The sequence below is a fragment of the Triticum dicoccoides genome, chromosome 6A, assembly GCF_002162155.2.
Source record: "Triticum dicoccoides isolate Atlit2015 ecotype Zavitan chromosome 6A, WEW_v2.0, whole genome shotgun sequence".
Lineage (NCBI taxonomy): Eukaryota > Viridiplantae > Streptophyta > Magnoliopsida > Poales > Poaceae > Triticum > Triticum dicoccoides.
Window position 1 is genome coordinate 629,930,246 of NC_041390.1, and position 12,577 is coordinate 629,942,822.

Below are 12,577 nucleotides of genomic sequence, written 5' to 3' on the forward strand. Positions count from 1 at the left end.
ATGTTGATGAAGATTGGTCCTCCCATGATAAGAGGATCGTTGCTAATGTCGATGGCTTCGATTTTCCCCTACCGGAGGGAAGTATCCCAGACGGAATCGCTCCGCTGGAGAGCAAAATAGCTCCTGCCCAGGTTCCGCCTCGAGACAGCGGCGCTTTTCCCGAAAGTCTTCTCTTGATTTTTTATAGGGAAAATGGCTTCATATAGCAGAAGGAGGGGGGGGGGCAGACGCCAGCCAGGGGCCCCACAAGGCATCCCTGTTGCCTTGTGTGCAACTGGTGGGTCCCGTCTGGTATTTCTTTTCTCCAACATTTTTTATATATTCAATAAAAAATCTTCGTGAAATTTCAGGTCAATTGGAGCTCTGTAGAATAGGGATATCTGATGTGGCTATTTCAGGTCTAGAATTCCAGCTGCGGACATTCTCCCTCTTCATGTAAATCTTGGAAAATAAGAGAGAAATGCATAAGAATTGTACCATAAAGTGAAATAATGATTAAAAACATAATAATTATTCATAGGAAATCATGATGCAAATTGGACGTATCAGTGTCCGAGTGTGCGTGGCACCCCCAGGCACCCTTTGCCTCCATATTTTACCTATAAGACTGTTGGAAATATGCCATAGAGACAATAATATTGTACTATTAAATTTCCATAGTCATAATTATGGAGTTTATATTTCATGCTATATCTGGTATGATCCTGGATTTTATGACTTAGTGGAAAACTCATATTCAGGATTAGCTCAAGTGTTGTTGGTGATCACGTTTTTTGGATCTTAGGATAACATAAGTGTAACAATAGCCCTAAAACAACATTGAGATTATGACGTTAGAAGAACGGTCATATTGAATTGACCAAATCTTGTATGTTACAAATTGAGTTAATATCGTCTATAATCAATTGTAATAACATAGAGTGTTAACGTGTGAATTTTGTCCTTAGACCATGAGAGTATTTTGGTCACTTCTTACCATACGGTGGGCTTTGGTGTTTCTCAAACGTCACCTATAACACGGAAATCATAATGAAAACTTACGGGTTCATCGGAAAGTTTGACAAGTGGCCGGAGAGCTCAAGAGTAGGATTTTCTCCTTCGACGATGGAGAGATATTCTTAGGCCCCTCTCGGTGTGATGGCATCAATCATCATATGGCCAGACACAGGTTACTTCGTCACAAGGATGCTGAAACACAGTAATGAGAAAGAAGAACAAAACCGGTAACAAGGATTTCGATATAATGAGCATAGTGATGACTCAGAAGGATACCGATGCATCTCGGGTTTTGTAAAGTATCACAAAGAAAAGGGAACATCACATGATAACCAAAGGTTCACTCGAATATCATTTGCGTGCTCCTAGGGATCAATATGGACGTCCACGTTTCTGATGTTGGTCATTGAACAAACGATTCGTTCATGTCTATGAGTTACGAACCTACGGGGTCACAAGCTTAAAGAAATCACATATGATAAGTGCTAGTAGGATGGCTTAGTGATGAGAATATATATGTGGGATTGTTTCATTAATATTCAGAATAGTTCTAAGAGGATCCGGAAGCGTTTTGGAGTCACCGGAAGGGTTTCGATGAATATCGGGTAATATCGGATATTGCCCACAATATATATATATATATATATATATATATATATATATATGTGGATAGTGTTTCTTGGGATGTTAAATTATATATATATATATATAATGGTCTAATTTTTTTGAACTATTTTATATTTAATTTAACATCAACCGGCCTTAAAAGGCCAAGAGGTGGAAGGAATTATGGGCCACAAGGGCCCATAAGGAAGTGGCGCCCCCCCTTGCCATATAGGGGGGCCGAATTGGACTTGGGGAGGAGTCCTACTCCTCCGCCATGGCCGGCGCCCCATGGAGGGACTTTGCCCCCTTGTTGGCTGCCCTCTCCTCCTCCTCCAACCTATATATACTAGGGTTTTTTGCTCTATTGAAGTGACATGCTTTGGAGCCTCCTTTAGCAGTTCTAGTTCTAGTTGGTCATAGTTGACTAATTACAGCTAGGATAATCCTCTTGTTCTCATAATTATAAGCCTTATGTGGTTCTAATCTCCTCCCTCTAATTTTCTAGCGGCGATTACCTCTGGACGGCGAAGCGCTGCCGGATCGTGAAGGTTGCACGCTTGCAATCAAGTAGAGAGGACATGCTTTCGGTTTTCGGTTTGAGGGACTATTTTTGGGTGGTACGAGGGATCATTCATCGACGGTTCAAGGGACTCCAAATACGATCTACATCAGCACGTTCTTCTTCTGCTGCAACTCGGTGACGGTAAGCATCCTGATCGCAACCCGTTATACAACTTCATATTGATCTTGGGTGATCGTAGGTGCAATTTTTTTTCTAGTATGTTTCCCAACAAAGACCCCCTCTACCTAGAAAGCCTCAGAGTTACTCATGTAATTTTCATGGACTAGAGTCCATCGATGTAGAAGGCGGTCTGGACACTAGTCTCACCTTTGAAGGAAGCTGTTAGCCAGCATCAATATTATATATTAGTCTTTAATTGCGATCTTTAGTCATGATTTGAAGCAATAAATACGTGAGTCACCGGAAGAGATGGACAGAGAGAATGAAAGTATTGATGAAGATACCATGCCAACAGTAATTTATTAGATACATAAGTAAAATAACCAATATAATTTAGTAATATATATCCTAGACATGGTTGTTCCTAAACTGAGAAATAAATATTCCACATTGAGTGAGAATTAGTCCTCATGAAAAAGATAAAGATATGTCCGGGATTGGTTTTGACGTAAAAATATATCATCATAATAATACAAGAATACATAGTGTAAAGGGAAAACAAATGCAAGATATACCAACATCGATTAAATGGATGGTTCATGAAAGAAGCCATATGAGAAACATCTATGCAAATATTATTTTTCCACGATTGAGAAATAACTATTTAAGACTGACTGAGAAATAGTCCCTTAATAAAATATACAATATAATGCGTGGCATTAATTTTAAAGTAACGAGATATCATGATATCAATACCAGTATTATATATGTAGTGTAAAGAGAATAAAAATGCAAAACTTATCAACATTAGTTAGTAGATAATAAATGCAAGAAATGATACGAGCAACATCTATCAAAGATATGATTGTCCTTTGATGAAGAAATAACCATTACATACTGACTAAGATTAATAGTTCCTCAATAAATACAAAATATGATGATTTGTGTCCCATTGCTTTTGGCGTAACAAGATATCATGATATAAAATACAATACAAATAGTATAAAGATAGTACGCATGCAACATATATCAACATTAATTTACTAAATAACAAATTTAATAAACCATATGAGAAATTTTTGTTTAAGATATGATTGTGCCTCTATATAAAGCCAACAAACAGAGGGAGCTTTGGCAGGAAAGAAACACACTATAAGAACACAAGGAGCACGAACCTACACAAGTCACCCGCCTCTTCTCCTCATGGCACCCGTAAATCGAGGCAACACAAGGAGGGCTAGGTCCATTGCTTTCCTTGTCCTTGTGGTGATGTTTGCTTGTACCATGTCCTCCTGCCATGCACGAGCTAAGAAATGTTTGAAAGTGCTAATCTAGAATAATCTTGTCTTGTTGAATTGCTAATGATGAGTACAATGTTATTGCATCTACAGGTGGAGAGCCGTATTGCATAAATTCTCCACTAGGATGCTCTGAGCCTAGTTGCATGGAGGAATGCAATTTAATAGACAAGGGTCTTCATTCCTTCTATTGTAACCACATTGGGCAATGTTGTTGTTGGCCCCTATAGTTTGATCGGACACAACCATTTTGGTTATGGCTCCATGACGTCTAATGAATCTTGATTGTGATTGTGTGATGCAATCTCGGGGAATAAACTCCTTGCATGGAATGCGCAGCTCTATTTGATGTAGATGGAATAATATGTTCCTTTAGAATGTGATTAGTGGCATCTGCTGCAAACCATCTTTCTTTTCTTGTATGACCAACTTTTCAATTCAACTCAATGATTTAAAAGTATGAATAAACAATCTTTCTACTTGATTTTCATTGTATGGGTCTATTTCCTATAGGAATCAATTCCTCTAAATTTCTTCCAAAAACCCGAACCCTCAACATTGTGTCCATGGTAGCCCTTGGAACATTGTGCTGCTTATCGGACATGAGAAAACCCAAAAATATCAATAAATCCATGAAACATGGAATTGGTACCATACATGCAATCTGATATGACCTGAAAAAATTCAGTGTGATGAAAACTATTAGTAACAAAAGGGGTGCCAAGCAGAAGCTTTCTAGTGTAGGGGAACGTAGCAGAAATTCAAAATTTTCCTACGTGTCACCAAGATCTATCTATGGAGAGACCAGCAACGAGGGGAAGGAGAGTGCATCTACATACCCTTGTAGATTGCTAAGCGGAAGCGTTCAAGAGAACGGGGTTGAAGGAGTCGTACTCGTCGTGATCCAAATCACCGGAGATCCTAGTGCCGAACGGACGGCACCTCCGCGTTCAACACACGTACAGCCCGGTGACATCTCCCATGCCTTGATCCAGCAAGGAGAGAGGGAGAGGTTGAGGAAGACTCCATCCAGCAGCAGCACAACGGCGTGGTGGTGGTGGAGGAGCTTGGTGATCCAGCAGGGCTTCGCCAAGCACCGCGAGATATGAGGAGAAAGAGAGGTAGGGCTGCGCCAGGGAGAGGTCAAAAACTCATCTGTTGGCAGCCCCAAGCCCTCAAGTATATATAGGGGAGAGGGAGGGGTGCGCCCCACCTAGGGTTCCACCCTAGGGGCGGCGGCCAGCCCCAATCCCATCTAGGGTGGCGGCCAAGTGGAGGGGGAGAGGGAGGCGCACCAGGCATGGGCCCTAAGGCCCATCTGCCCTTAGGGTTTGCCCCCCTCCTCCCCTTAGGTGCCTTGGGCCCTTGTGGGGGGGCGCACCAGCCCACTTGGGGCTGGTCCCCTCCCACACTTAGCCCATGCAGCCCTCTGGGGCTTGTGGCCCCACTTGGTGGACCCCCGGGACCCTCCCGGTGGTCCCGGTACGTTACCGATAAAACCCAAAACTTTTCCGGTGACCAAAACAGGACTTCCCATATATAAATGTTTACCTCCGGACCATTCCGGAACTCCTCGTGACGTCCGGGATCTCATCCGGGACTCTGAACAACATTCGGTAACCACGTATATCTATTCCCCTATAACCCTAGCGTCATCGAACCTTAAGTGTGTAGACCCTACGGGTTCGGGAACCATGCAGACATGACCGAGATAACTCTCCGGTCAATAACCAACAGCGGGATCTGGATACCCATGTTGGCTCCCACATGTTCCACGATGATCTCATCGGATGAACCACGATGTCAAGGACTTAATCAATCCCGTATACAATTCCCTTTGTCTAGCGGTACGATACTTGCCCGAGATTCGATCGTCGGTATCCCGATACCTTGTTCAATCTCGTTACCAGCAAGTCTCTTTACTCGTTCCGTAACACATCATCCCGTGATCAACTCCTTGATCACATTGTGCACATTATGATGATGTCCTACCGAGTGGGCCCAGAGATACCTCTCTGTCACACGGAGTGACAAATCCTAGTCTCGATTCGTGCCAACCCAACAGACACTTTCGGAGATACCCGTAGTGCACCTTTATAGCCACCCAGTTACGTTGTGACGTTTGGCACACCCAAAGTATTCCTACGGTATCCGGGAGTTGCACAATCTCATGGTCTAAGGAAATGATACTTGACATTAGAAAAGCTTTAGCATGCGAACTACACGATCTTGTGCTATGCTTAGAATTGGGTCTTGTCCATCACATTATTCTTCTAATGATGTGATCCCGATATCAATGACATCCAATGTCCATGGTCAGGAAACCGTAACCATCTATTGATCAACGAGCTAGTCAACTAGAGGCTTACTAGGGACATGGTGTTGTCTATGTATCCACACATGTATCTGAGTTTCCTATCAATACAATTCTAGCATGGATAATAAACGATTATCATGAACAAGGAAATATAATAATAACTAATTTATTATTTCCTCTAGGGCATATTTCCAATAGTCTCCCACTTGCACTAGAGTCAATAATCCAGTTCACATCGCTATGTGATTAACACTCAAGGTCACATCCCCATGTGACTAACACCCAAAGAGTTTACTAGAGTCAATAATCTAGTTCACATTACCATGTGATTAACATTCGATGAGTTCTGGGTTTGATCATGTTATGCTTGTGAGAGATGTTATAGTCAACGGGTCTGAATCTTTCAGATCCGTCTGTGCTTTACAAATCTCTATGTCATCTCCCAGATGCAGCTACCACGTTCTATTTGGAGCTATTCCAAATAACTGTTCTACTATACGAATCCAGTTTACTACTCAGAATAATCTGGATTAGTGTCAAAGTTTGCATCGGTGTAACCCTTTACGACGAACTCTTTTACCACCTCCATAATCGAGAAAATTCCTTAGTCCACTAGTTACTAAGGATAACTTTGACCGCTGTCCTGTGATCCATTCTTGGATCACTCTTGTACCCCTTGACTGAGTCATGGCAAGGCACACTTCAGGTGCGGTACACAGCATAGCATACTGTAGAGCCTACGTCTAAAGCATAGGGGACGACCTTCGTCCTTTCTCTCTATTCTTCCGCGGTCAGGTTTCGAGTCTTACTCAATGTTCACACCTTATAACACAGCCAAGAACTCCTTCTTTGCCGATCCATTTTGAACTCCTTCAAAATCTTGTCACGGTATGTATTCATTTGAAAGTACTATTAAGCGTTTTGATCTATCCTTATAGATCTTAATGCTCAATACTCAAGTAGCCTAATCCAGGTTTTCCATTGAAAAACACTTTTCAAATAACTCTATATGCTTACCAGAAATTCTACGTCATTTCTGATCAACAATATGTCAACAACATATATTCATCAGAAATTCTATAGTGCTCCCACTCACTTCTTTGGAAATACAAGTTTCTCATAAACTTTGTATACACCAAAATCTTTGATCATCTCATCAAAGCATACATTCCAACTCCGAGATGCTTACTCCAGTCCTTAGAAGGATTGCTGGAGCTTTGCATACTTGTTAGCATCTTTCAGGATTGACAAAACCTTCCGGTTGTATCACATACAACCTTTCCTCAAGAAAATCGTCGAGGAAACAATGCTTTGACATCCTATCTGCAAGATTTCATAAATAATGCAGTAATCGCTAATATAATTCCAACAGACTCTTAGCATCGCTACGAGTGAGAAAATCTCATCGTAGTCAACTCCTTGAACTTGTCGGAAAACATCTTAACGACAAGTTGAGCTTTCTTAATGGTGATACATACCATCATTGTCCGTCTTCCTTTTAAAGATCCATATTTACATAACAGCCTTATGACCATCAAGTAGTTCTTCCAAAGTCTACACTTTGTTCATATATGGATCCTCTCTCGGATTATATGGCCTCGAGCCATTTTGGAATCCAGGCCCACCATCGCTTCTCCATAGCTCGTAGGTTCATTGTTGTCTAGCAACATGACTTCCAAGATAGGATTACGTACCACTCTGAAGTAGTACGCATCCTTGTCATCCTACGAGGTTTGGTAGTGACTTGATCTGAAGTTTCATGATCACTATCATAAGCTTCCACTTCAATTGGTGTAGGTGCCACAGGAACAACTCCTTGTGCCCTGCCACACACTAGTTGAAGAGACGGTTCAACAACCTCATCAAGTCTCCACCATCCTCCCACTCAATTCTTTCGAGAGAAACTTTTCCTCGAGAAAGGACCCGATTCTAGAAACAATCCCTCATTGCTTTCGGATCTGAGACAGGAGGTATACCCAACTATTTTGGGTGTCCTATGAAGATGCATTTATTCGCTTTGGGTTCGAGCTTATCAGCCTGAAACTTTTTCACATAAGCGTCGCAGCCCCAAACTTTTAAGAAATGACAGCTTAGGTTTCTCTAAACCATAGTTCATACGGTGTCATCTCATCGGAATTACGTGGTGCCCCTTTTAAAGTGAATGTGGTTGTCTCTAATGCCTAACCCATAAACTATCATGGTAATTCGATAAGAGACATCATGGTATGCATCATATCCAATAGGGTGCAGTTATGATGTTCGGACACACCATCACACTATGGTGTTCCAGGCTGTATTAGTTGTGAAAAAATTTCCACAATGTCTTAATTCTGTGCCAAACTCGTAATTCAGACATTCATCTCTATGATCATATCATAGATATTTTATCCTCTTGTCGCGATGATCTCTCACCTTCACCCTGAAATTACTTGAACCTTTCAATAATTCAGACTCGTGATTCATCAAGTAAATATACTCAACATCTACTCAAATCATCTGTGAAGTAAGAACATAACGATATCCACTACACACCTCAGCACTCATTGGACTGCACACATCAAAATGTATTACTTCCAACAAGTTGCTTTCTAGTTCCATTTTACTGAAAACGAGGCTTTCAGTCATCTTGCCCATGTGGTATGATTTGCATGTCTCAAGTGATTCAAAATCAAGTGAGTCCAAACGGTCCATTTGCATGGAGTTTCTTCATGCATATACACCAATAGACATGGTTCGCATGTCTCAAACTTTTCAAAATGAGTGAGCCCAAAGATCCATCAACATGGATCTTCTTCATGCGTTTTATACCGATATGACTCAAATTGCAGTGCCACATTTGTGTGGTACTATCATTACTATCTTATACCTTTGGCATGAAAATGTGTATCACTATGATCGAGATTCAATAAACCATTCATTTTAGGTGCAAGACCATTGAAGGTATTATTCAAATAAACAGAGTAACCATTATTCTCCTTAAATGAATAACCGTATCGCGATAGACATAATCCAATCATGTCTATGCTCAACGCAAACACCAAATAACAATTATTTAGGTTTTAATACCAATCTCGATGGTAGAGGGAGCGTATGATATTTGATCAACCTTAGAAATACTTCCAACACATATCGTCATCTCACCTTTTAGCTAGTCTCCGTTTATTTCGTAGCCTTTTGTTTCGAGTTACTAACACTTAGCAACCGAACCAGTATCTAATACCCTGGTGCTACTAGGAGTACTAGTAAAGTACACATTATAATGCATATCCAATATACTTCTGTCGACCTTGCCAGCCTTCTCATCTACCAAGTATCTAGGGTGGTTCTGCTTCAGTGACTGTTCCCCTTATTACAGAAGCACTTAGTCTCGGGCTTGGGTTCAACTTTGGGTTTCTTCACTAGAACAACAACTGATTTGTTGTTCCATGAAGTATCCCTTTCTTGCCCTTGCCCTTCTTGAAACTAGGGGTTTTACTAACCATCAACGATTGATGCTCCCTTTTGATTTCTACTTTTGCGGTGTCGCGAATAGCTCAAGGATCATATCTATCCCTGATATGTTATAGTTCATCACGAAGCTCTAGTAGCTTGGTGGCAGTGACTTTGGAGAACCATCACTATTTCATCTGGAAGATCAACTCCCACTCGATTCAAGCGATTGTTCTACTCAGACAATCTAAGCACAAGCTCAAGATTGAGCTTTTCTCCCTTATTATGCAGGCTAAGAAAATCGTCGGAGGTCTTATACCTCTTGACGTGGGCACGAGCCTGAAATCCCAATTTCAGTCCTTGGAACATCTCATATGTTCTGCGATGTTTCAAAAACGTCTTTGGTGCCTCAATTCTAAACCATTTAGCATTACGCACTGAACTATCATGTAGTCATCAAAACGTGTATGTCAGATGTTCGCAACATCCACAGACAACGTTCCAGGTTCAGCACACTGAGCGGTGCATTAAGGACATAAGCCTTCTACTGTCTGCATAATTGCTACTAACAACTTTCAACTAATTTTTCTCTAGGAACATATCTAAACAGTAGAACTGAAGCGCGAGCTACGACATAATTTGCGAAGACCTTTTGACTATGTTCAGGATAATTAAGTTCATCTTATGAACTCCCACTCAGATAGACATCCCTCTAGTCATCTAAGTGATACATGATCCGAATCAACTAGGTCGTGTCCGATCATCACGTGAGACGGACTAGTCATCATCGGTGAACATCTCATGGAATCAGACCCAGTCGTCCAAGAGCGGAGTACACACCGGGATACAGATGGTCATTGTCGCGCAAACTGTCAGTGTTGACTTGCTTGTGAGGAGCAAACTTCTTTGACTTGGTCATAAGAAGCTCATGATAGATCCTTTGCTGAAACCCATTCTTGAAACGGGGATCCATTCCCATACTCGTGGCCTTAACATACAGATGGCTCTATCTCTTAGCCCAGATCTCTGGCTTGGTCCACTTGACAAGAGGCATATTCCGGAGGTCATGCCTGCCCGGAATGGCTTGCTCCGGACTAGACTCCTCTTCCTCTTCTTCATCTTCCTCACTACGATCATCTTCTTCTTCTATCGCATCATCTTGTGAGTCATATTCTTCCTCAGAATCATCGGAAGCCTCAACAACGGGCCGCTTTGAGGCTACACAGTGGGCACGGCCCTGACCAGACCCAGACCCCAGACCCATGTCTTCAGACGGCTGACGACGAGCAATGGTGAAGTCCTTTGATCCTCCTTTTGCATGCTTGCGACGAAGCTCAGACCTCTTGTCAGCGGAGTCTGAAACACACGCAAACACCCAATAACACAAAGCACGAGACACAAATGAGTACAAGTGCAAGATGAATGGCAAGGAGATAGACAAAAATCTAGGCAAAAGTTCCTGGATAGCCTGTGTGCACGGGGGTTTAGACCCCATGGGCACAGGGGCCCGTGCGCACGGTACAGGACCGTGGGCACGGGGCCGCATGCACACGGGGGTCAAACACCCCGTGGACACGGGGGTCTCCCAGCGACAGCCACTACCAGAATGAACTCCGGGAGTGGGTGTAGCAGAGGGACCAACGGATCTAAGCACTAGACTTATCTACACGCTAGTAGAGGCCAAACGAATCTAGGGAGCAAAGAAACCCTAAAGCTAGAACAAAATAAAGGAACTCAAGGAGATAGAACAAGGGGACAAGACCAACCGGAGGAGGACCCCATCTGGATGCAGATCCACGGAGGAGGAACCCCGACGAAGCTCGGGGGAGCTCCGGCGAGTGGAGGCGACGACGGCGGCGCTGGAGGCTTCCCGGGGAGTGGAGGGGGCGAATGGGTGGAAATGAACCCGAGCCCCCCACGGCCCACCTCTTCAGGACCAGAAACCGCAGACCCCGTGCGCATGGGCTAAGTGAGCCCCGTGCGCACGGGGGTCCCGTGCGCATGGTACAGAGCCTGTGGGCACGGGGGCCTCGTGTGCACGGTACAGCCCCGTGCGCACGGGGTATTCAGGAACTTTGACATGAGTGGATTTTTAAATACAGGGCTAAGTGTATACTCTTACCCCTACTTCACAAAGCACTCGGTCTACATTTCTGAATACGTCGCGAGGAAAGTCCTATCACTATGGAAAGGGTGTATGTGGAGCACTTGTACCAAAAGAGAAGCGAGGAGAACCAACCAAAAAAGAAAAGAAACAACACACCACACAAGCGAAACAAACAAGGACACAACCCTCAAGCGAGGGCGGTGGCCGAGGCCACCATGTTTGAGTTTACTTGGTATGGCACTGCGAAGATATGAACCTTGGGCCCAAGACCAATACTCATATTTGAAGCACAAGTACCACCTAAAGTGGCTTATGTGAAAGATTGTGTTTGTTTTATGCACTTCTAGGATAAGATAGCTCATGAGTTGAGCTAGCTCCCCCTAGACATGTGCCTACATCTAAGCAAGATAGTACATGAGTATGTGTGTGTGATCAAGAGTTTCATCCGAAGTTACTAATATCCACGATATTTAGCTCATGCCTTAACTCGCGGAACCTTGCTTCGTCAAGGGGCTTGGTGAAGATGTCTGCTAGTTGATTCTCGGTGTTGACATGGAGTAACTCAATGTTTCCCTTGGCCACATGATCTCTAATAAAATGATGACGAATCTCAATATGCTTGGTCTTGATATGTTGAACCGGATTCTCGGCGATCTTGATGGCACTTTCATTGTCACACCAAAGAGGCACTTTGTCACATTTGACACCGTAATCCATCAAAGTTTGCCTCATCCATAATAATTGGGCACAACAACTTCCGGCAGCAATATACTCGGCTTCGGCTGTGGAGAGAGATATACAATTTTGCTTCTTTGAAGACCAACTTACCAACGATCTCCCTAGGAATTGACATGAACCGGATGTGGACTTGCGATCAACCTTGTCTCTGGCCCAATCCGAATCCGAGTAACCCATTAACTCAAATGATGATCCCTTGGGATACCAAAGGCCCAAGTTTGGGGTATGAACCAAATATCGAAGGATCCTTTTCACTGCCGAATGGTGGCTATCCTTAGGAGCGGATTGAAATCTTGCACACATACACACACTCAACATAATATCTGGCCTAGATGCACAAAGGTAAAGCAAGGAACCGATCATAGAGCGATATACCTTTTGATCCACTTCTTTACCATTTGGAT

General features: G+C 43.0%; 1 long non-coding RNA gene across 1 annotated transcript; it reads left to right on the forward strand.

The window, feature by feature from the left end:
• Positions 1-2,050: 2,050 nt before the first annotated feature.
• Positions 2,051-4,066, forward strand: LOC119314817. Its single transcript, XR_005152467.1, has 2 exons — positions 2,051-2,305; positions 3,676-4,066. It is a non-coding gene; the product is annotated as an uncharacterized LOC119314817 (long non-coding RNA).
• The last annotated feature ends 8,511 nt before the right edge of the window (positions 4,067-12,577 follow it).